We start from the raw sequence: 26,482 nt of genomic DNA on the forward strand, positions 1-26,482 counted from the left end.
CTTATAGAGGTTTATAAAATCATGAGGGGCATGGATAGGGTAAATAGCCAATGTCTTTTTTTCCCCCAGGATCAGAGGTCCAAAACTAGGTTTAGGTGAGAGGGGAAAGATTTAAAAGGACTCAGGGGCAACTTTTTCACACAGAGGGTAGAGTGTATGGAATGAGGTGCCAAAGGGAATGGTGGAGGCTGGTAAAATTACCACATTTGAAAGGCATCTGGATGAATACATGAACAGGAAGGGTTTAGATGGACATGGGCAAAATGTTGGCAAATGGCTGTAGATTTAGATATCTAGTCAGCATGGTTGAGTTGGACTGAAGGGTCTGTTTCGGTGCTGTACAGCTCTATGACTGTGTGCGTGTGACACACACGTGCTGGCTCAAGAATAATGGGAGCCCAAGGGAACATTATTGAGCCTAACTGAAATCCCGTTGCTGGAGGCCAGGAGTCACATGAATTGTCTTCCTACTGAAATGGGAGAGATTTTACTGTTGCTGGGAGATTGACACGGAGCCTTTCTGCAATCAAGTTGGCCCAGGAATCATTGCTCCCAAAGCAATTAGCTGCATCAAACACACCTATTACTTCTGACCACCTCCAGTGGCTGACAGGAAAAGCATGGTAATCAGAAGGGCCACTCTTTAAACACATGGGTGGGATAAACAACACAATAATAACTATTTTATCAGATTATGGAAATTCAATTTTAATATTTTTCTTACCACTATAGGATTTCACCTGTTCCATTCAAGGTTTTCTTTTAACTGCCATTATAAACAGTATTTTTAAAAAGTTATTATTTACACATGTTACAAATTGGCAAAAGCACCAAACTGATATTTGATATTTTGTAATGTTTTCCCTTGCTGTGATTATTATAACCACATAAATGAGATTTTCACCACATAATTCAATCTTTGAGAGATGAAGTTTGCTGCTGGGGCCAGGAACTGCATCTACTCACTGACGAAATGTATGAAGCTCTTCATTTTCTGGAGACAGATGGAGAAATTTCCCAGGGAAGGGGAGGTGGTTTGTGTCTGTTTGTATGTAAGTGCATGTGGGAAGTTATGCAACCCACCCCAAAATTCACATTAGGCTGGGTTCAGAACATTGTTCCACCCATTTCCAGATTGCACCAGGGTGGGATTCTAAGGCCAGAGGGGAACCATCCTGGTTTTGGTGGTTAACTAATGAGGTCAATCAAAAGTTTCTTTTTAAACCCTGGGTTCTGCCTTTCCAAGTCAGGGCACTTGTTTCCCATACTGTTAGTCACTCCCTGAGTTCAAAGAGGCATTTGCACAGCTGGAAGTGAAATTAACAAGCTAGGCAGTGATTCTGACATGCTACAGTGTTAGCCATGAAGAGACAGCTCTTCCATGAACTTCTCCTCTTAGACACTGCTGTCACTGCTTAATAGGTGACAGCCAACACATCACCCATCATCTCTGGCTGCACTTCACTGCTGTCAGCCCTCGCCACCAGGAGTTGCTAATGATGCTTCATCTTGTACCACTGTTGAAGGGAAAGCACTGAAGTCATATCATTGGCAAATGCAGCGGTAGCAATGCTAGCACCATATAGCCTCTCCTCAACCAGATACTCCTCCAATGGCACAGGGGATGAAGACAAAATCCAGCTAGAAAAAAAGCAAAATTTCCATCTTTGAATATAAATGCCGAGGAAAGATTTCTCAACATGTCTGAGCACAAGCACCCCAAGAAGGTCAAGGTGTTATAGTAGGACACTGTTGACACCTGCAGTCTCCTGGAATGAGAGCTTTCTCCCAGTAGAGTGGGTGGCTTTCTTCACGTAGCCAATAAATGGTAGTTATCACCTCCATCACCCTCCTGAGTTGCTCCCCACTCACCTCCCCAAGTTTTTGCCTCTTGTCAAGTTGCATGCCTTTTTTCTGCAAGGAGACAAAAACAAATCAGGTGTCTATGCTTATGTAACGCAATGAACAACACTTCTGAATGGGAATTGTAAAATGTGAATGCAAGAGCACAATGAAGGTGAATTCAAGTGTTGACTGTTCATTTGGGGCTCGAAGGGGCCTGCAGGTGGAGGAATAAGTGGAACTGCAAGGTGTGCTGAACAAAGGATTTGGTGTACATGAAAATGCTGGGCAAGCGAGAGTGTGAGACATTTGGAAGTCTTATGCTACTAGCTGAAATCTGCTCCTCTGACGTTCTGTATCAATTTGGAGCACACCATCTCCAGGTTGGGGAAACCCTGCTTCTGCTATTCACTTCCTTGAACTAATCCATCCAGACACGCCTGGTTAGACAGACTGTTCTCTTCATCCCATCCAAGAGCAAATCAATTTTATTGCAATCTTTCAGTTTCTACAGCAAGACCTTCAGCAAGAATGAGAGACCAGGGAAGGACCCTTCACTGTGGATGTTGCAGACCTAAAAAAATCCAAATGCTACCTTATTTTACTTTTTAAAAGCGCTATTTTACTTGGAAATGATCCTGCCTGCTGTTCCTGATTAACCAGGGAATCTACAGGCTGACGCTGTGGCTCTGGGAAAGACCCTTGGATAAGCTTGAGAATTACTAAATTAGCTTCACAGTCCTCAAATAGTCCCACTGATCTGGCAGCACCTAACTGTGCTGTAGACAATTCTGCCCAGAAGTACTGATTGATAAAATTCACCACAACTTCAAACCTTTCCCATTTTCTGCTTTTAACAAAAATGCTTAAACATTTTTTCATGCACATATTAATTTGGTGAATGTTATAAACATAGAAACACAAAAACACAAAAAATAGGAGGAGTAGACCGTTCAGCCCTTCAAACTTCTGCTATTCCATATGATCATATCTGATCATCCACACACAGTACTCTGTTCCCCTTTGCTCCCCATATTCTTTGATCCCTTTAGCCCTCAGAATTATATCAAATTCCTTCTTGAATATTTTCAATGTTTTGGCCTCAACTGCTTTCCGTGACAGAGAATCCCACAGTCTTATCACTCCCTGGATGAAGAAACTCTTCCTCATCTCCTAAATGGCTTACCCTGCATCCTTAGACTGTGGCTCCTGATTCTGGACTCCCCATTCATCATAAACATCCTTCCTCAGATAAGGAGCCCAAAACTACACACAATACTCCAGGTGTGGTCTCAAGGTCCTGCGCAATTTCAGCAAGACACCCTGCTCCTGTATTCAAATCAACGTGCTATGGAGGCCAACTTACCATTTGCCTTTTTTAGTGCCTACTGCACCTACGTGCCTACTTTCAGTGATTGGTGTAGAAGGACACCCAGGTCTCATTGCAACTCCCCTTTTCCCAATCTGTCATCATTCAGATAATAATCTGCCTTCATGTTTTTAACTACCAGAGTGAACAACCTCATATTTATCCTACTTATACTTCATCTGGTATGCATTTGCCCATTCACTCAACCTATCCAAGTCACATTGAAGCACCTCTGCTTCCTCCTTTCAGGTCACCCTTTCACCCAACCTTTGTGTCATCTGCAAAGTTGTAGATATTTGATTTAGATCCATCAACTAAATTATTGAAATGTATTGTGAATAGCTGGGATCAACATACTGATCACTGTGGTAAATCCTTAGTCACTGCCTGCCACTTAGAAAAAAAGATCTGTTCATTCTTACTCTTTGATTCCTGTCTGTCAATAAATTCTTCAATCATGTCAGTACACTGTCCTCAATCCTTTGCACTTTAATTTTACAGGCTAAAACCTTGGTGGGACCTGATCAAAAATGTTCTTAAATTCAAAGTTATCCCCATTCACTGGCACTCCCTTATCAACTCTACTAAGGGCATACTTGAAAAATTACAGTGGATTTGTCAAGCATGGTTTCCCTTTAGTAAGTCCAAGCTCACTCTATCCAATCCTGTCACTATTTTCCAAACTCTCTGCTTTTATAAAGGACTCTAGCATGTTCTCCACAACTGATGCCAGGCTACCAATGAAGGAACATAAATCCAGCAATGCCAGGGTTACAGTAATATCTGAAAGTTTACTATGCCCATACATTCAAGGGCTCAGCAGGACAAAGCTTTTAAAAAGTGCTTAGAAATGAATGTACTGGTCACACTGGGGCACTGTTCTGAGGTACACAAAACAAATCAGAACAGTGTCTGTCATTCATAAGTATTACTGGTTTTTCTTTGCCCTATTTTGTTATCACCATTGTAAACAGTGTTAGTAAATCTATATTTTGAGTTGAGAAGCACACAACATAATAACAGAAAATCAGATAATATTGTTCACTGTGCACAATAACTCAGGAAATGTTTTTCCAGCACTTTTTCATATAGATGGTGTCCATTTATCATAGCTAAAGGAATGACACAAGACAATAAGGCATGTGTTGAACTGATACTTTGTGAATAGAATGGCAGTCAGTTTCTCTGTTTCCTGGGGCTGTTGGAGTGAAGCTTTCTTGAATTCCTACAGTGCAGAAGCAGGCCTTTTGGCCCATTGTGTCCACACCAACCCTCTGAAGTGAATCCCACCTCATATTTCCATAGCCTGCATATCCCCTAAACGCTAAGGCCAGTTTAGCTTGGCCAATCCATGTAGTCTCCACACCTTTGAAAATAAATGTGTAAGATATCACACTCTTGACCTGTAATAAAACTGAAATCAGAAATGTGAACCATGCCATTGGAAAGCGTTTATTTTCAGATCTAAACAAATATCAAAAAGATTTATGGAATTTGTTCACAGGATGTGGGTTTTGCTGGCTAAAGCAATTTTTTTTGTCCATCCCTAAATCAATAAAATTAGACAAATAATTAACCAAAGCTTAAAACAGACAACTGTGTTACTGGAAATAATACTAGGTTAATCTCTCCTGACATATGAAATTTAATCAGTAAAAATCTGAAATGACATCAATCCCTATTCACAAAAATGCTTCTGGTGTTCAGTAGGAACCTATTCTCCTTTACATAACTTAAACCCAAATACCCCCTCCCCCACTTCCATGTTTTGCAGAAGGGTGGGGCACTAATGGTTGTTTCTTTTCAGCTGCTGTCACTGCCTCTGGGGAATGCAAAATAAGAGAAATAAAGATGGAAAGTGCTACTTCCCCTGTACTGGAATACTACACCTCTGAGAAGCACCTCCACAAGTGGTTCAGCTGACAACAAATCGGAATCAAGCCTGGAGGCACACAAGGTTCAAGTATCAGGCTGAATCAAGACTTGAACTCACAACATCCTGAGCGAGGAGTCAAGTACTCAACTGTCCGAGGTGCCAGGCCATATCACAGGAGATTTAATTTCCTTTGTTCTTGGAATTAACTTAAAAACATAAGTTCTGCAATATGTTTTCAATACAACTTGCATATGGTTGTCTTTTGAATTGTACATTGTGTACAGAACATGAACTCTAATAAAGAAGACATCAGAATCACCAGAGATAATGGGAACAGCAGATGCTGGAGAATCCAAGATAACAAAGTGTGGAGCTGGATGAACACAGCAGCCCAAGCAGCATCTCAGGAGCACAAAAGCTGACGTTTCGGGCCTAGACACTTGTGCTCCTGGGGTGCTGCTTGGCCTGCTGTGTTCATCCAGCTTCACACTTTGTTAACCAGAATCACCATATTTGTCAACATTGTTCAGAAATACAAATTGCAGACGATTTTTCTTAAAAGCATTAATGATATGGAAACTGCAATTCATGGTTATGGATTTCAGTATTTCTTGACTTACACAATGTCTGCATGTAGTTTCTATACCAACAGGCAAAGTATTTAATACCCAAATAAGTAGACACCTGCTTGAGGTGGCCTAAAATGAAAAGCCTGAATTATAGGTCTGGTTTAGAATTAGTCTCTTGTTCAGGAAATTGGACCCATTTTAGGCCAATTTGTGTCTGTATTTTAATACTACAGTTAGTTGAGTCTATTACCATTAAAATAATTAAATGTACCATTTTAAAAGTTCTCAGATCACACACTAGAGTCATAGATTCACATAGCACGGAAATAGACCCTTCAGTGCAAGCAGCCCAGGCCAAACATAATCCCAAACCAAACTAGTCCCAACTGCCTGCTCCTGGCCCATATCCGTCCAAACCTTTCCTATTCATCTATTTGCCTAAATGTCTTTTTAACTGGCATTTTAAAGTATAAGTGCAGTATAGCAATGGATTGTATTTTCCTCATGGTATAACAGGAAGATCTTGATGGAATAACAGAAGTATCGAATGAAAATACCAAGATATCTAATCCATACTGCTTGCTTGTCTTCAGTTGCAGATGGCTAATTATTTGTTTTCCAAGTGCTATCATTTGCTATAAATGCTGAAGTTACAATCATCACCACTGCACCCACTTTCTTGTATGGCATAAGCTACCGAAACACAAGGTATTTAAAGGAATTTTTGAAAAGTGATGGGGAATCCCAGGAGACCCGGCAGATTCTGAGGAGACAGAAACCCTTAATGTTTCAATTCTGATATGACTGTTCTTCAGAAGAGGCTTGTGAAGAAGTCACATTGGCCTCAAAATATTAATAGTATTTTTCCCTCCACAGATGTTGCCACGCCCGCTGAGTTTCCCCAGCATTTTCTCTTTATTTCAGGTTTCGAGCAGCCACAGTTTTTTGCTTTTATTTGTGTAATTGCAGAAGCTTGCTGTAATAATGCAAAGATCATGAGCATAATAGGAGAACTATGTTTGGTGCTTTTCTGTGTTGTTAAACAATTAATTCACCAACAGTACTATTAAACAATACTATTAGACAGATGAATTAAATAATTTATTTACAACTTTACTTTGGTGCTTTTCTGTTTCGCTCATATACTAAATATATCTAAAAAGAGAGAAAGAATGAGTGAGTAAATGATATATAATAAGAAATATAAATCTCATATGGTCTGGTGGACCAGAACATGTATAGGTTTATCAGGTAGCAATGGACTGGATAGGCTTAGTTCCTTGAGAAATGACATGCGTGTGACTGAATGCAATGCAATAGGAAAGATGAATAATGCTGAAAAGACAGGCATGTTACTGAAGTTTGTCTTTTTGCACTCATCAGGACAAACACAAGAATGCCAAAATTTCAACTGATCGCAACAATGTATACTACAAGGGAAAAGATTGCTGGCTAGAATGATGATGTCGAGTAGCAGGGTGAAATGGCTGTGATTATTTGGTTACATGCATACGATTAAAAGTGGGAGTAATCTATTTAATCCCTTGAGCCTACTCACTATTCAACACGTCATGATTGCCTTGAATCCACCCTCCTGCCCAGTCCTGATGTGTTTTGAGCTCTTATTAGTCCCTTCTCGCCCGGATTTTAAAGATATTTTACCTTACAACAAGAAGTAGACTGAGCACATTTCAGGTCTGAAATTGGTGGCATTTAATTCATTTGCGAATGTGCACAAATTCATGATGAGCCATAATCTGATCAGTGCGTGTCTTTGTCTCACACTGTGGCTTTGATCTGCTCTACTTTTGCCTTGAGCTTACAAGATGAACAAATGACTGTTACTTGACATCCAAGGATGCTGTTAAGGCCAATTTTACAGCATATAAACATTTTAGTTTTACTCTACCTCTGTGGAATGACAAACCAGTCAGGAAAAGTACAAATTATAATTGAGAGATGTGAGTGACAGTATATGTTTTGTTTTAGTTTTCTAAGAGGTTTAACACCACTAATTAAAAACTTTGACAAAACTATGTTGTTTGGGATGAGATGTTTTCTTCTCTGTGTTGCTGTGAGGGACTGATATTCAAACTGGAGTCAAAGGAGGATGTTTATGATGTGCTTTAGTGGCGACCTTGGATATTGCGGCTGGCGTCAATCAGCCAAACCCAGACCATAGGGAATAAATAAATAAAGTGCTTTCATCTTAAACAAGTCATGCCATGAAATGTAGAGGGAAAACAATCTTATATGGTATAAACTGCGAACTAGAGGGTTCAGAAAATAACAAATGCAATTTGCTTCTTAAACAGATTTCATATATTGTTAGGTAAATAACATTGCTATCATTTTATCTGCAATGCCTCTTTATCTTTCAGTATCAGATAGCCATGCAATAGTTTTGCTTTGAATTAATCACCCGGTGTATAGTCTTAGTAAAATTGTTAAATGACGCCTGAGCTACGAGACTGCAGGAGATATAGACAAAAACTGTACTCCCAAGTCTAGTCTACCTCAGAGAAACATCATGTGAGATCTACTCATGTATTCATTTAAGAAAAGATATACAATATATTCTGTTTAATAATGGTAACTATATTGCTTGAACGACTATAGCATGTAAGTGCACTATGTGATATAATCAATTTATTAATGTATTCTGTCTGATATTTCAAGTCAAGCCTGAAATGTTTAAATAGTCGTGCTGAAAATAGCAGAGGAATTTTGTACAAAGGCATTAAAATGATAATATCACAATGGAATTTCACCCTTCCTCTGGTTTACAGAAAGCATGTTTTTTTGCCTTTTCCCTTGCCATTCCCAATGTTTTCCATTCATGAGTGAAATCTTGTTGGATTCTTTCAAATCTATTGTAGATCAGCACCTTGAAGAAATCCTTCAATTAAAACTTGCAGCTTTGAAAGAAAATATTTTCTTAGTAAATTTCACCTTTAAAACTTTTGATCATGAACAGCTTAGCAAGATTTTATTACAGGAGATTGAATTAAGTGATTCATCAACAAGTGTTGCCAATAGAAATCTTAGGCACGTCCAGGCCTGCTCTTAATGCACCTTAAAAGTAATGAGGAATTCTAAAAAGTCAATATCTAAGTAAATGATAGCTTTTTTAATGCTTCTGACCATTGCATTTCAGTAGAACTTTTTGTTTGTTAAGAGTTAGCAGTTAGTTGGGCAGACTTTTCAAAAAAATGGGTTCATTGAAAATCTGATTTGTCCTTGCACTTTAATGAAGCTAGTCTGATAGATGAGGCAACAAGTGTCACTAACTGGAACATCACTGCAATATACCTATGTGATATGGCATCAGCATTCTTCAGTCAGAATGACTCTATTCCTCAATTATTTCAGGAGATAAGGAACGTGTCAATTTGTCTTTTTATAATACACCAAATCTACAAGTGCCGCGTGGCATTCTCACAGCTACATATTACATGCAATGATGCTCTTATTGCACATTGTTTCACTGTAAAGATGTCACTAACATTCTGAACATGTGCAAGGGAAAGTAGCTGAATGGTGCACTATCATTCTTAATGTCGCGACAGCACTTGCATCCTTTGGTGGTGCTTCTGTAATTTTTAAATAGCTAAATTTTAGAAGGATGTTGAAAGTTCAGATTTATTTTAAGGTGCAAGAACAGCCTTGTACATAAAGAAGTTAGTTCAGAACAGTTAAGAAAAATGTTACTTCAGTGTAAGGGTTTTAGTTGATAACTGCAGGCCGGAGTGTTTGACCCTGAAAGGGTTCTTTGAAACTGAGAAAGTCTAGGCTCAGATGGATAAGTGACCAAGAAAGACTATCAATCTCTCAGGATAAGGAATTGAAAGAAATAATGAAGTGAAACTCAAATATGATGGAGAGTAGAAATTTCCCTGGTATTTGAGTACCACAGAATGATAGTGTTGAGTTAGAAGGAATTACATTTTTCTGAATGTTTCAAAGTCTTTCAAATTGTGTTATCTGTGAGTAGTTTGGTTTATTCTATTTTATCTTCATTTCTTTTGCAAAATAAACTTTTTTTTTGCTAACTTGCAGCATTGTGTGCTCGTGTATCAATGAAAGAATATCTTGGTAAATAAAAACAAAACAAAATAAGATCTCTCAAGCTGACCTTCAGTCTAACATCTGACTTATCCAACAATAGCATCTGGGATCATAACATGTTTCATATAGTGAGCAAAATTTAAATTTGGGCATTTTCAAATATTTTTAGTTATGTTCATTATAAACAAATGAAATAAATAGGAGCAGGAGCATAGGTTCTCTCAAACACATTCAGCACTGGCACTGGTCTTCCATTTGAATTCCATTTTTTCCTCTCTCCCCCTCCTCCCTTGAGTGATGTAGGGAACAAAAATCTATTTGTCACAAACTTGATACACTCATTGATGGAGAATTCACAACTTTTTAAGGTAGGAATGTCAAAATTCACAATGCATTCTGAATGAGGAAATTTCTTCTCATCATCATGTAAATGATAAATGCCTTTTCTTGAGACAGTCCTGGATCTCCATTCAGAAGAAACAACCCCTTAGCCTATTCTGCCAAATCTTGTACCTTTTAATTGAATATCTCACATTCTTATAAACTTCAGAGGGTGTCTAGTGAATGTTTACTGTACTCCCTTAAAGCAAATATATCCTTTCTCAGATAGGGAAAACAAAACTGCAGGTGGCACTTCGAGTGAAAAGTCCTATACCATTGTGGCAAGACTTCCTTATTTTTGTACTCCAATCCCTGTGCAACAAAGAGCAACATGTAACTTATCTTCTTAATTATTTGCTGTGGCTTCACACTAACTTTCTGAGTTTCTTGTATCAATATATCCAAAAACATCAATACTTAAATGTTTCATGCTTAAAAAACACTTCTGCTTTTCTATTATTACTGCCAAAGCAAATGACCTTACATTTTCCAACATTTACACTTTTGACCAATTTCTTGTCCATTCACATAACCTATCTATATCTCTAGCTCTCTTCACAGCTTTCCTTGCAACTTAGATTTGTACTGTCAACAAAGTATAATATATTACCCTCTCTTTCTTCATTTACATCACTACTATAGGTAGAAAATAGCTGAGGCCTTAGCACTAATTCTTGTAACAATCCACGAGTTATTGTCTGGCATCTTGAAAATGCCCTGCTTATCCCTATTCTTAGCTTCTTGTGCATTAACCAAACTTCTATCTATGTTAATATATTACTCACAACATGAGTCACTTATCAAGTACATTTATCTTAAGTGTGACACTTTATCAAATAGCCTTTTGAAAACCATATATATTACATCATCTTTATCCACGCTCTTTATTATATCCTCAATAAAATTCAAATCCATTTGTCAAATGCAATTCCCTTTCCATAAAAAAAACTGTTGACTCTGATCAGGCGACAATTTTTGTAAGATATGCTTAATAAAAAGATTCCAACATTTTGCTGATAACCATTTTCACATTATCTGGCCTGTGGTTCTCTATGGTCTCTTTCCCTTCTTTTCTGAATAGCACAGTTACATTTGCCAATTTCTAATCCAGAAGAATCTAGAATCTAGGGAATTTTCAAAAATCATAACAATTGAATCTGCCATTTATGCGAATACTATTTTAAAATCTCAGGTCATTGGTTATCCAGTTCCAGGAACTTGTTGGGTTTTAAATATTTAAGTTCCTTAATACTTTCTGTCTGATGGTATTTATTATTTTAAGGCCCTCAACTTAATGGTCTCCTGGTTGCTTTTTATTTCTGTTTAGTAACTAGTGTCTTGAATTGTGAAGATAGACACAAGATATTTATTCAAAGTTTCTGCCACTTCAATACTCTTGTCTCTACCTATAAGGGATCAACATTCACTTTAGATACACTTCTTTACACACATGGTTTGTAAAAGCTCACAACTTTGTTTTGTTTTTCAAACTCATTTTGTGTAAACAATCTTGGTATTCTTGGAATTGATAACAGCGTGAATTTCTAACTTTTACTGAGCTCAGTACTTCCAGCTTGGATGAAGGTTTCTTTTAAACAATGGTAATAAAGTTGCATGACATAGTGCTGATGGTTTCAGGGCAGTTTTACATTCACAAAGTGAAATTTATCCCATTCATGTATCTCTGAATGTACAGTGACATCATATGAGGCAACAAGAATATGGGTATAATCTATACACCCCAAAGAATAAAAACATGCCACTCAATTAATCTCCACAGTCCTTCAAAACACATGATGAAGATATTGAAACTGTATGCACAGGGAATTAAGAATTGGTAACTTGCATTCTATAGCTAAGGACAGCAGGTTGGATGAATGTTATCAAGTCACCATGGCACCTATGGAAAAATGTTAAGGGTAGTTTTTGGTTTTCACAGTCATTGTTGCAGATCAACTTTAAACATGTCACCAAAGAGTTGGCTGCAAATCTAAGCTTCTGTGGGCACTACTCCTTTGATAAATAAATCTTGAAACAGTTCATTTTCTCAGCTACACAAGGAATAGAAAGCATGTTTTAGAAGTTTTTCCATAAGAAAAATATCTAAAGTTATTTGAAGACTCAGTTAGAACCACCAGTAATATTGATGAAATAATTCAGCATAATATTTTTACAAATAATGTACAGAGATTCTAAATCAGATTAGTTCAAGGTGACAGACTTCCTAAAACTTATTGCAGTTGTATTACTAAGTTGCTTCAGCTTACCTCTCTAAAATACATCAAGGAATACTTTTAAATAGAAACAAGAACTTTTATTTATATAGTCATAGATACATAGAGTTGTACAGCATGGAAATAGACTCTCCAGTACAACTCGCCCATAATGACCCGATACCCCAAATTAATCTGGTTCCATTAGTCAGCATTTAGCCAATATTCTTCTAAACCCTTCCTATTCTCGTACCCATCCAGACACCTTTTAAATGTAGTAATTGTACCAGCCTCCACCATTTCCTCTGTAGTTCATTCCACACATGCACCACCCTCTATGTGAAAAAAGTTACCCATCAGGTCCTTTTAAATCTTTCCCCTCTCACCTTAAATCTATGCTTTCTATTTTTGGACTCTCTTACCCTGCAAAAAATACTTTGGTGACTCATTCTATTCATGCCTCTCATGATTGTATAAATCTCCATAAAGTCACCCCTCAGCTTCTGATGCTCTAGGGGACATAGCCCCAACCTATTCAGCGTCTCCCTATATCCTCCAAATTCTTTTCTGAACCCTTTCAGGTTTGACAACATCTTATTATATGGCATCTTTAACATAAGGTGTTTTACAGGTACATTATTAATCAAAGTATGGCTCTAAACAATCAGGCCAGATGATTAAAGTTTTGAACAAAGAGCCAAACTCTAAGGAATTTCTTAAAGGTGCAATGTGCATTACAGAGGTTATCCTGGAGCTTGGGTTTTTTCTATAGCCTGGAAAGATCAACCACCAATGCTGGAGCAATTGGAATTGGTGAAGCCAGTGGAACCGGATGAGCACACCTACTTTGGAAGGTTTTGTGAGAACAAAGGACATTACAGAGGTAGGGAGAAGCAAGACGATGGAGGGATTTGGAAACAAAGATAAGAATTCCAAAATCAAAATGTTGATCTGTTTGGAGCCAATATAAGTCAGTGAATACAGGGATGAGAGAGGAATTGAATTTGCTGTAGGTTATACACAGGCAATAAAGATTTAGATGACCTCAAGTTTATGGAGGATATAATGTGGGAGGATCAGCCAGGTATATGTTGGAGTAATCCAATCTAAAGTAAACAAAGGCATGAAGGAAGATTTCAGCAGCAGAAACACCACTACAGTTGCAAAGTCCTGTGACATTACACAGATGGAAAAACGTGGTCTTAATTATGGCACAAATAGGAGCTCACTGGATCAAATGTCATACCAGGGCTGTAGGCAGACTGGTTTAATCTCAGATTGTTGTCAGGGAGAAGAAAGGAGTGAATCACTAGAAATCAAAGTTTGGAGCAAGGATGAAAAGTAATGGGTTCCCAATATTTAAACTGAGAAAGGTTTTGCTCATTCAACATTGGCTTTGTTGACAATTTAGTAACATCCAAGGAATTAAGAAAGGTGCTGGAGAGGTAGAGCTTTGTATCATCACAATAATCAGTTCTGGTCGCCCAGTTATAAGAAGGATATTATTCAGCTGGAGAGGGTTCAGAAGAGATTTACCAATTATAAAAAAAAGGTCAGATAGGCTGGGACTTTTATCGCTAGAGCTTAAGAGGTTAAGAGGTGACCTTATAGAAATTAATAAAATAATGAGGGGTATAGATAGAGCTAATGGTAATTGTCTTTTCCATAGGAAAGGGGATTTCAAGAATGGGGGCACATTTTTAAGGTGATAGGAGAAGATTTAAAAAGACTTGAGAGGCAACTTTTTTCGCAGACAGTCATTCACACATGGAATGAACTTCCTGAGGAAGTGGTGAACGTGGGTACGATTATAAGTCTACAAGACTTTTGGATAAGCACGTGAATAGGAAAGGTTTGGAGGAATACGGGCCAGGAACAGGCAGGTGAGTCAAGTTTAGTTTGGAATTGTGTTTGGCATGGACTGGTTGGACAGGAGGGGCTGTTTCCATGTTGTATGACTCAAACTCTATGACATGTGAAAACTAAAGATGTACCTTTGGATGACGTTCTTAGACTGCAGCACTTATATGCAAAATAAGAGCCACGCCAAAGATAGATCATTCCATCATATCATAAATGTTCGGCATGGGAGTAGGAAAATAAATCATTGCAAATGATTCTCTGATTAGACTAGATTGATAAGAAAGGAGTCAGGTGAGCATGGTCTGATCTAGCAGGAGAGAAGAGATATTGGAGGAGGATGGTGTAATCAATGTGTTAAAAAGTTCAGACAGGCCAAGAAGGAGGGAGAGGTAAATTTTACCTTTGTCACAATCACACAGAGCAAAAGGATTGCTCTTATCACAAAAGTTTTTGTATTTGTTCCCTTGAAAAATAATTTCAGCAGATATTTAAATGAGAAGCTAATGAGAGCAGTTTCAAGAACATTTTGTCTAAAGTGGAAACTCTACTCCAGAGTGTAGTAAATCTTTACCTTATGTTCACATCGGCGACATCCATTTGACATTACTTAAATAAAAAGGCATCATCTGTCAGAATGTATATTTACAATACTAAAAGACTGCATCTTCTTTACCTCTCCTTTATATACTTCGACTTTATCTAAAAAAAATCAGCCTTGAAATAGGATACTATAATAATTATGGGAGCAGGACCAAAATGCCACAACATATCAGCAAAGGAACACAGACGTCAAATTGTCATGATGTCTTCAAAAGGTAATGAAAGATAATAAATACAGCTTCACAAAATAACAACTGATTGAGTCTTTGTTCAAGACCAAATATCCTATCCATTTAATGTTCCCTAATTTTGTCAAATTATAACCTGCACTTACATTTAATAAGGGATTTACATGCTCTGTAATTATAAAAAACATGTTTCATGGAAATAAATAAAGAAAGAAGAAAACACGCACAAAGTTAAACTCAGTAAAATGAATGCGCAAAAGAACTTAAAGAAAGTAACTGCTGTTCTTGGAGTCTTTTGATTCCCAGGATTTAGCTTTTCAATGTTGTGATAACTCTAGTTTCAATTCTGTAAACTGTCGTGGCACATTACAAAATTATTGTGTTTGTATGAAGCATTTTATCTCGCCTTTGCAAGATTTTAATTATAATTGGAATTGGTTCAGTGTCCAAATCAGCTGAATTATCACAAGCACTTAACAAAAATTCCAGTATGGCTTCAATGATACGCTCTTAAATAATGAGGCCCCAGAATACATTGGAATAATCTTCCCAAAGCAACTGATGCAATTGTCCTCATGCATGCATGTAGAAGAACTAATGGTCGCTGAGTCACAAGTTTACTCTGGTACAACTGGAATTTGCAATTTCCTAGAACTTGTCACATTCACTGAAAGTAGTCAATGACTTACTTAGATTTATTTAGTTTTTTCAATGCCATACAAGACAATAAATAGCAAGGCTCTGTCACCAGCTCTGGTCTATTATAATGTCTTTCACTCCAGCAAAGGACATGTACCACTCTTGAGGCAAGAAGTAATCCATGAACAGAATGGAAATGGTATGCTGATATAAGGGAGGGAGCATGGTAGCAGAGGTCAATTTTAGTTCAAACTAGCAAAAATATTACTAGTATTAAGAAAGGCAGGCCACCATAATGAACATAAGTTACTTCTTTTTAAGATTACATCAGTGTACCAGCTCTCAAACTAAAATGGACTTCATTATGAAGGTTCCTTGAAAAGAAATAAGAATCATTGTTAATTGTTATCAGTTCATATGATCAGAACATGACTTGGTTTTCATTTCTCACTCCACAATAATTTCTAGTTTCAACTTTCTCCAAGGTAAACTAAGAAAACAGGAAAATCTTAGTCTAGCTGACGTTTCGGGTCGGAACTTGTCTTCTGAAACTTTCTGAAGAAGGGTCCTGACCGAAAACTTCAGCTTTCCTGCTCCTCTGATGCTGCCTGGCCTGCTGTGATCCTCCAGCTCCACACTGTGTTATCTCTGACTCCAGCATCAGCAGTTCCTACTATCTCAAAATCTTAATCTAGTTCGGCTTTGCGAGTTGAGCTCCAGTATTAAACCATTCATCCCTGCTACACTATATTCAACTCGCAATAGTCAAAAATGTGCATTTTACCTATTTTGTCCTTATTTTCCTTTGTGTCCATTTAAAACCCTGTAAAGACCCCTGCAACAATATTCCTGCTATTATTGGTTTTGACAGCTCAATAATCATGACAGTAGAAAACAAATGAAATGGTATCCAATATCATCCAGTTAAAAAGTTAGGAAATGCTTAGGATATCATGCATGGCTTTGGGTACCAATCTTTTGAAATTGTGACATTACAGAGATCTCCATAAGAGTAACAAAGTTGGTTCAGCAATTTATAATTCTAGTTTGTGGAACTCTCAGATCGAATTTGTCTTGAATATGAAAATAAGGAGAAAGGAGATGTTCTGTGGTGAAGGTATAATATAAATTAGATTTGTTGTTGCTTTTGATTTCTAATCGGACCAGAGGCAATGGATAACATTTATGTAAGTGAATCATTTGACTTGGATTGTAAGCGCCAAATTGTGGATGTGAAGATACTAAATATACCTCTTGCTCACAAAATAATAGATATGTAGGATCCACAATAGACTTCAGCACATTATTCTCAATCCCAAATTAGCTTGACCAGCAATAGTGGTGTTGAATTACATGAATTAGCTTTTCGTATTCTTTGATCCCTTAGTGGCAAATTTGCACCAGTATTTGCCAGTGAACTGATTAAAATCAACTGCACTATGCATACCAGTGAATCAGAAAGGGAGATTCATTGATCCCACTGATTTTGTAATTTGTAACTAATTTTGATTGCCATCAGTTTTTCATATACCTTGACCTATTAACATTTTAATGCATAATCACTATAAAAGTGCTTGTTGGTGGAAAATTGGAACACATTCCTCCATATCTGCAAGGGTTCCATTCCTGAAACCCCTGGGAATGAAGTACAAAGCTTAATAACTTACGATTAAAAAAAGGGGTTAGATTCCCAGACCTCAAGATTAATACATTTTGCCTATTACTTTTGGATGTTTTGGGTTAAAGTAATAAATGTTACTGACTTGTTGCGATTCAAGTAGAATATTTATGGAATATGGTAGAGTCATTGAGGCTGAACTCACAGCCTACAACTTATCCAACAATTTCATCTTTTTTACTAAGCCTAGTCACCAACTTGTTGTGTTCAGGCACAGTAATACTTCCAATTTGCTTGAGACCCATCCAATAACACAAAGGATACAGGGGCAAGTACGAGAGCGAGATGTGCACAACTAACTTCAATAAGATAAGCAGGAGAAGGGAGATGCCGAGAGTATCTGAGCACAGGCTGGGGAGGGGTATGAGTGGGTATTCACATTTATATTCCTTCTAACCATCTCCCATGAGGTTGAATGGCAGCCCAAAGCACGCCATTTAAAATTATTTCTGGGTTACTACAAAACATGTGATTTTTGCCTGAAGGCATTGATTAGTTGATCACTTATTTCTTGGCACAAGTACGCAAATTCTCGAAAACTGATTTTGTGGATACAGAGGAATGACTGGACCATTTTTAAAGCTTGATTCCTAAATTAGATTTGTTTAATTGTTTATATTAAAATCAATTTTGAATATCAAGTGTAAAAAAAATTTATTAATAAATCAATTTATTGTTTAATGTGTTTCTAAGGATCATCACAATTAGTAGATTTCACTACTTCACTTAATAAATACAATGGAGAAAGTTAAGGGCATATTGAAGAGTTTACCATTATTTAAATAATTTTATTATTCTGTTATACTTTATTGAAGTCATAATTTGCTATCTGAGCCACATTGTTATCTATTTCTTGTTGATACATATACAATTTCAAAGGTCAGCAATCTAAACATATACTGTGGTTGATCCCAATCAATACTTGCGTGAACTATATCATGATATGAATGTGGGAATAATTAGAATTTATGGCTCAAGTAGTGAGATAGTCAAACAATGTGATATTCTCATTACTGTGTCAACAATTATATGCTGCAGATTTGATCAGTTATCTTTGTGGATTCGGAAGACATCTCACACAGCTTTAAGGTGTGTCTAAGGTTTGGATGACATTGGTCAGCACAGTATTTACTTTTCAAAGAACAAATACACCTGTGGCTGTCAGCATGCAAATAGTTTACTTAATTTGTTTGGAAAGTGTAGTTATATCTTGCAGTCTTCATAGCATCATAGGATCCCTACAGTGTAGAAACAGACCATTCGGCCCAACAAGTCCACACAGCCCCTCTGAAGAGCATTCTACCCAGACCCATTCCCCTACCCCTGCATTTTCTGATGTCTAATCCATCTGACCTGCACACCTCTGGGCACTATGGACAATTTAGCATGGCCAATCCACCTACTCTGCGCATCTTCGGACTGTGGGAAGAAAATCGAGCACACCCATGCAGACGTGAGGAAAATGTGCAAACCCCATACAGACAGTCACTCGAGTGTGGAATTGAACCCAGGTTCCTGGCGCTGTGAGGCAGCAGTGCTAACCGCTGAGCTACCATGCCAGTTGAACAGTTTCCCTGATTCAGTTCAAAATTCTGACTTAACGATCCATTGCTAAATCGTCCAACATAGTTGTCTAAAGTAATTTGGATAGAACAGTGACCAATGCACTTTTCTCCATTCAAAACAATTCAAGGTACAATCAATACAAATTCTTCCATTCATCTCATGCTGGAAATGTTTCAGAAGAAGTTGAGCTATTGGCCCAAATTATTGTGGCATGGCAATGAACATAGCTCCCATTAGTCAGCATTTCCCTTTCTTTTGTAATCTCCGAAATAAGATGTGCTAAAAATTGCTGGAAATTAGAAATGCCTATACAATCCTCTGCGGTGCACCTGTGATCTGAATGAACAAAGTAAGCAACTGTGTATCTTCTTAAACTATGGAATTAACAGCATAATGGTGTGGCAGTTAAAATGATGACTTGAAGGCAAATCGGGTACAGAAAACAAATTAACTAGAGGGAAACAGACTAAAATGAGGGGGGGGGGAGGGGGGAAGAGAAAAATCTAGAAACAAAGAAGGAAAGAAAGCAAACTCTTCAAACAAAAATATTAAGGAAAATATCAAACAATTAGAATGTGGAAGAATAAATCTCCACCTTTGTAAAATTTTAATTTTCAATGTCAAATATATTAACTGGTAGTAATTATTATTTGCTATGCCACTAAAAGAATAACATAATGTCATGTGTTTACTTTGTATGTATTGTGGAAGTATAAGTATTTCTCATTGGTTAGAGCATTTGGGTGGAGAGCTAATCAATGAGGTATTGTTTTGTTTAAACTCACAACAATGCAGCTCATCTCCAAAAGCAGTGTTTTTACTCCTACATTTCACTCTGCATCCTTCCTTGCTTTGCATTTTTTTGTTATTTAACAATAATAAGCACCATTTGATTTAATATTATTTTTATAGGAATTTGGGGCTAATTTTTCAACCAGTTCTTAGACAACCATGTTCGAGGTTATGAATCAGAAGTAGTCTGGATAGAGTAGACAAACACAAACTTGCTGTTCATAAAAGGAATAAGACTGTGAGGACACACATTTAAGGTGATTTGCAAATGTAGCAGCTGTGATCGGAGTATTTTTTTGACACGAGTAGTGGCATACGTAACACAATGCCTAGAATTGCAGTAGATACAGAGTCAATGGAAGCATTTAAGAGGGCACTGAATGATTATTTGAGAGCCAGTGTAACCACAATGGGCTGAAGGGTCTCCCCTTTACACCATAACAATTTTATCACTGTAATTGCATTGAATGTGGTCAAGGAGTTCATCTACATTGAAAGTGTGCTATCTGATGATGAAATTATCAATATAAAAGTGATAACTCACATTAAGAGAGCAAATGTGGCCTTTGATTGTTTGTTCTGAAGTGCTTGGAGCACATAGTATTGAGCTGGCCTTAAATTCATATTTAGTATGTTGTATAAATACCTTGCATACGTGAAATAATGACAGACCATAGAGGTCTGTTTACTGCCAGCTACAATTTTTTGCCAATGTTTCATACTTCTTATTACATGAAAGTGCAAGATTATTCTATCTTTGGAGTGAGATAAGATGTAGGTTTATCCTGTTATTATTTGGGGACTTAAAATTCTGAAGTAGTGGTAAATGGTTTGTTTAGTTTTCACTGTTGCGAAGGTCGGATTTGTTGTTTAAGATAAGGTCAGAAAAATTATTGGAACCTTGAGCTAAAAACAGTCATTTCAAGAAATTACATGACTTAAGCTAAATACCTCAAGAAGCTATCGAGTGAAATAATAGCTACTCACTGTTAGCTCTATTTTTTATGTTTCAGAGTATGGGTGACAGTGCCCAATGCCACAACAAAGTCGAGTTCAACTGAAAAGGTGCATTCCAGCAGAAGGGCATTTAGTTTTCAGCAGCTTCCCGGCCTACAGAAAAGATGTCTTAAGCTATTGCAGTAGCTTAAATATGTCAAAGCCTTGAGTTTATTTTTTTGCATGCAGATGGTAAAAATATTGAGTTAGTGAATGCGTAGGAAATTGCCAAAAAGAAATGCTTGTGATCTCATCACTTGCATAAAAATTTTAAAGTGAAAATACAAGCAAAACTTCACCAGGATTGATTGTCTGTAAAGACCATTACTGAGAAAAGGGATTGATTATTTTTTACTCTGCTTTTTTGAGAAGATCTTTAAAAATTGCCATGTGTATGGTTATTTTGCCTTTTGTGTATTTTTCTCAGATAAATGTAGCTTAATGTGAATATATTCAGTGACTTATTACTATGTTGAACAAATTATAGAAACAACATGCATGGCCTTTTAAGACAAGTTTCACTCTGGAATCTGGCTTGTCCAGGGTTATAATAAACTGAGATCACAGGAAGGAAAAGAACAAATACACTGAGCTACAAAATTGTTTCTCATTCTATACTTCTTATTTTCATCTATTTCATAAGGTCTACGGTATATTTCTGACAATTCCTTTGTGAGTTGAAAGCCCGTTCAAGAAACAGATAACACAGTGTAGAGCTGCAAGAACACAGCAGGCCAGGCAGCATCAGAGGAGCAGGAAAGCTGACGTTTTGGGTCAGGACCCTTTTGCAGAAATTCTGAAGAAGGGCCCGAAACGTCAGCTTTCCTGCTCCTCTGATGCAGCCTAGCCTGCTGTGTTCCTCCAGCTCCACATTGTGTTATCTCAGACTCCAGCATCGGCAGTTCTTACTATCTTATTCAAGAAACAGCCTGACATAACATTTTTTTCCTTACAATCCTTTTCTTTTGCATTTATTCCTCCAAGGGTTTATATAGGACTTCAATTCTTTTCCTGAGAGGCTGTCCTGAAAGCATAATTTTAAACTAAATAAGGCATTCAACTACATGGACTTAGGCTGTCTCAAACACTTAACGTGAATACCACAACACAAGCAAAACCGTACAGTATGGTATAACTGAATAACAGTATAACTGAATTTTCAAGTTATTTGGAAAAGTAAGTTGAAATGCTTGAAGTCACATAATAAGAGAGACACACTTACTGTTTGCTTTTCAAATTCAGCAAGAGGATGCTGACACAGAGTTCATCAATCAACTTAACCATTTGCAAATTCAGTTTTACCTGAGAACCAAATTCTTAGGAATCTGAATTTAACACACTGAGTAACTTACTGAAAATCCTTTACCTTTAAACAATCTTCACTCCAGTTAATGTATCACGTATCTAAGAAACTACAGGCCTGTCATGAAAGAATCTGGGACAACTATACAATATAATTGTATTTTTGTTACCCCATTTATAACTACTCATTTTCTGTTAAAGACATTTGGGTGAGATATTTCATTTTTAACAATCTATTGTAAGTATGTGACAATAAATAGCCTTCCTTATTTTTAAATTTGCAAGAAGGCGTCTGCTAGAAATATTTAAATTAGGATGATCCTACAGTAAGAAAACACACCATCATCACATGGAAAACAGGCTGATAATAAGTACATGATTCAATCCATGATATAATGCAGTTCCCAATACACATGAAGTCAAAATAACGTTAGTAAAACTAACATATGCAAGCAAGCATTTGAAAAATGGTGGATTCAGGCAAATGATGATCAATTTTAAAAATTAAGAGTGATTTTGGAAGAATAAATGTGCTTATTTAATTAAGGACCTAATGATCTATGGCAGGTGTTGATAAATCTGTGCAGGGTTTAGTAATTTTGAAAAAATGAAACTGCTGCCATAACATAAATTATACCTATATTGTGCAAGACAATAAAAATATTGATGTGTACAAGTAAAATCATGGAACAGTAATTTGAAGGAAGTGATGTTAACACTATATAATTATCTATGGGAGACCACACATGAAACATACTGTGTATTCAGCTTTATCAAAATATGAAAGGATGCAAGGATAGCATGCATTTAAAACACTGAGCATAGAATTGCTAAGAAGATTAAATATTATAATTGTTAATAAAACACAGGACACATTCTTCATTATGCTTCAAAAGCAAAACTAGTAAATAATGCAACAAATCCCTACATTAGGCATAAAAATACATCTTGTGCAAAAGTAAACAGGAGAATCAGAATATGTAATTAGAATAAGCAATTTATTATAAAGAACCTTTATAAGGAACAGACTGCCACCTAGTGCATTAAACACCAATTCCGTTAAACCATTCAGCAAGTATTGGATCAATTTATGATTCAGTAAAGACTTGAAGCATTTATGTTTGGGTTAAATTAAATTTAAAAAATGGTCACGAAACAGGACTTTGCTGATGGAACTGGTTAATATGTGGATATATCTATGTCTATTTCTATATTTTTCATAGATTGGGACTTCACCTTGCATATCTTATTTTCAGCCATATCAAATGAGAAACTGGACCACCAATTAGTTGATGTGCACTTCAATGGGCTACTCAACGAGGCACACAGCAGTCTAGAAATGATTCTCTCTTCAATTTCTACCCTTAGCAATGGCAGCACTCAGTATCAAAGCTGACCATGATGCTGCTTCAATGTAATGCTCCAACCCGCTCTTACACTATTTTCAAGAAATTACACTAGTGTTGGGCCTTGAGCCCTCTAAATAAAGTTAAACAGCTGCAACACAAGGATGCCTGTGTGAGGACATCAAACAAGCACACCAATCTCCCTTATTGCCTTAGGATATATGAGGTAGATTGAATTCACAGCTGAAGAGATGAGAATTCATATACAATACCAGACTGTAAAGTTTACATTGCCAAGTTTTTTTTTCCGAGAACATTCTCTGTACCTGCTTTATTCCAGTGCAAACTTGGCAGTGTAAGGGATGGCTTAGATTGTGAATGATATGGTGCACATTTATTATAGGTTATTAACACATCAGTATATGGTAAGCACATGCTGAAGTGCTAAACTTGATAATGGATTGCCAGCACCTAAATAAAGGCACACCTTTGAGCTCATTACAGAAATTATGTTACTTTTTGTTTAGTGTGCATTTTTCCAAGCATGTTTTTAGTTGCATTCACAATAATGAAAGAAGGTTCTGATGCTGAACCAAACCATATTCTTATATTAAATTTACAGCTAATCCAAACATTTATCAAGCATGATTCATTATCTCAAATATATTTTACCATTTGGAATTATTTACTGCCTTACAGATGTAATGCAAGGAATGTAAGTGAGATGAACATTTTAAGAAATGCATAAAATTTGAACCATCAAAAAGGGCTAAATTTCAAAGAAAATTGCATCATAAATCCTTAGACAGTTCAACAGACATGTTTGGTATATGCCAAATATCTTCTGTGTTATTATATTCAGTGTAACTATTGGCATTGTCATATATTGAGAGTGATATGAGGTGGATAACTTATGTGAGCAATTGCTATGTTTTCTTTGCAATTTATTATTTAAAGGATAAGAAGGGGCCTCTGGAAAATCAGTTCATTTCCTACTCAATTGTATTGGTAGAAAAGGAAGATTGTCAATCTTTATCAAAAAAGCTTTTATAACAATTCAATAATGTTTAAATGATTGTTTTATTTTGGCTGTATTTCCACTGCAGCAGGTGTGAAAATGAGTAGTGGGAGATTGCATTCCCCCTTTTGCAAATCAGATCAAGACAATTTGGTCTTCAAAATGCACCACACAATTTGCACCAGGCTATTTTGCATCAATACAAATTGTGCATAACATATATTGTATAATATCATGCCGAGGCATATTCCTGGAGAAAACATTTTTGAGTTGTTAAAAGCACATTTATGACTTCCGTCCTGAATGTGTTGTTGCTGGCGTGTCTTACTTGACCATTTTTGTGCAATGATTATATGCATGTTAATTAAAATATGCTTATAAAGGTTAGCTTAGTTCAAAGGAACAGTTTTAATGAATTGAGACACACCTGTAATAATGTATACATCAGTACCTATTATATTTATTCAAGCTGTGTAGTGGGAGCTTGTTAATACAGTTCTTAGAAACCAAATATCTAATTACAAGATATCTGAAAAACACCTTTAACAATACTGTTAAATAGTTTTCCAAACCTTTGCCTTTTCAAAAAGTATTTACTTTGGTACAAAGTGAGCTATTTAACACTTTGAAAAAGTACACGTTGAAATAAATTAGTTCTATCAATGGCTTACATTTGAAGAATTATATCGAAAATCAAGGTTATCAAAATACTTGCAAAGCACGAGAGATTGTGCCTTTTTACACTAAATAGCGTTTATGAATTCAAATCGTAGACACGGATTGTAAAAGTCCACACAGGTGAGCTCGACTGCACCAACGCCTGAAGCTACAGCCATCACTGATTGATGTGCGTGTGGTACCAAAGACAATTTCCCTGACGCCTGTACATTTCCAGTGATTTCAAAGGAAGTTCCCAAGTGTAAGTGATAGCCAAATATCTACGCTCATCATCCGAGCCAAACGTATAGCCTTTTGAGGGCCCCCGGCTGATTTATTCCTTTGGTGTAAAAAGAGGGACTGTAAATGTTTATTCAGCACACTAATCAGTGTGATCACGCCAAAATCGCCGTGTAAAAAAAATGAATGAGAAAGTTACAGAACCGTAAGTCATTTTCGGTATATTCACAGAGAATGTAAACCATATTTTATGGTTTTCGCAACTATTCAGAAATTACACATCTGTATGATTACTATATTTGAGAACTTAATGTTCAGTTTTTACCACAGGGTTTCCACTTATATTTTCAGTTTACTGTGCCGCAAAATTCAGCTTCAGAAATGGGTTTGCATTCAAAATATTGGATCAAAACACAAAACCCACCAAGATTCTATAGTTTGACGTTGCCGTTTACTCACTTGAATTTGTCCCGTCTGTTTTAAATTTATAATCAACCTGTTTTCGAACGATCAGCAGAGTTAGGGGTGATCTGCGTCCAGAACATTATCTGGAAGGAGGCATTTGCCCGCTGCGACTTTCTAACGCCTGCACCACCCCGCTCCGGAGTGTCCAACACTGACATCTGAAGCTGTTCGGAAGGAGGTCTCAGACTCAGATCGAGCGCCTGAGTAGGTGTATGGCTCGTTGTACAACTGAATTGAGTGTGAAGTTAAAGACCTTTCGAATGCGAGGAGCTGCAAGTTTGTTCAGCTCAGACATATTACGGACGCTGGAAGTTCATTTGCAATCGGTGCGTGCTAAGTTTGCGAAAACGTTCATTGTGCAGAAAAATCATCTTCATGATTTACATATTAACGGAAACAATTACAGTGGCCCGGGAGCCACAATGCACTGGAAGGATCACTCTGATGTAACGTTGTGGTTCTCAGTCTTTTTTTTAGGGGGATTTAGAGCACTACTGGTAAGTAATGCAAAGAGCCGGATTAATATTCCTGGCAGGTGCAGCATTAAAGGCAATTTATAAAAGCTTTTTGATGTGCCCGTCTATTTCTGAGCATGTCAGTATGTTGTTGCAGCCTGTTTGTCTTTCATATAAAGTTACAGCTATTTAAAATTCTAAGCACAGGGCGGAAATTATTCTCCCGTCCCTTTTAACCAACCGACGGAAGAGAGTAATTACTTTCTTATAGAAACTACTTTTGGCACCGGACAATCATTTGCCCTCGTGATAGTAAAACAAGTAAAGGTACAGTTTTACTACACCGTAACAGCAAAGGA

General features: G+C 36.9%; 1 protein-coding gene across 2 annotated transcripts in view; it reads right to left on the bottom strand.

Annotated features, from left to right (window-relative positions):
* Window positions 1-26,482, bottom strand: part of LOC125462823 (leucine-rich repeat-containing G-protein coupled receptor 6) — a 248,235-nt gene that overhangs the window by 220,564 nt on the left and 1,189 nt on the right. Inside the window, exon 1 of one of the 2 annotated variants that reach the window (XM_059653420.1) lies at window positions 25,663-26,113. The exons of the other annotated variant lie outside the window; for it this stretch is intronic. The gene's annotated coding sequence lies outside the window, so the exon portion shown is untranslated. Of the gene's footprint in view, window positions 1-25,662; window positions 26,114-26,482 lie in introns of those variants that run through there. 2 annotated transcript variants of the gene reach the window in all.

Source organism: Stegostoma tigrinum, chromosome 21 (genome assembly GCF_030684315.1).
Source record: "Stegostoma tigrinum isolate sSteTig4 chromosome 21, sSteTig4.hap1, whole genome shotgun sequence".
NCBI lineage: Eukaryota > Metazoa > Chordata > Chondrichthyes > Orectolobiformes > Stegostomatidae > Stegostoma > Stegostoma tigrinum.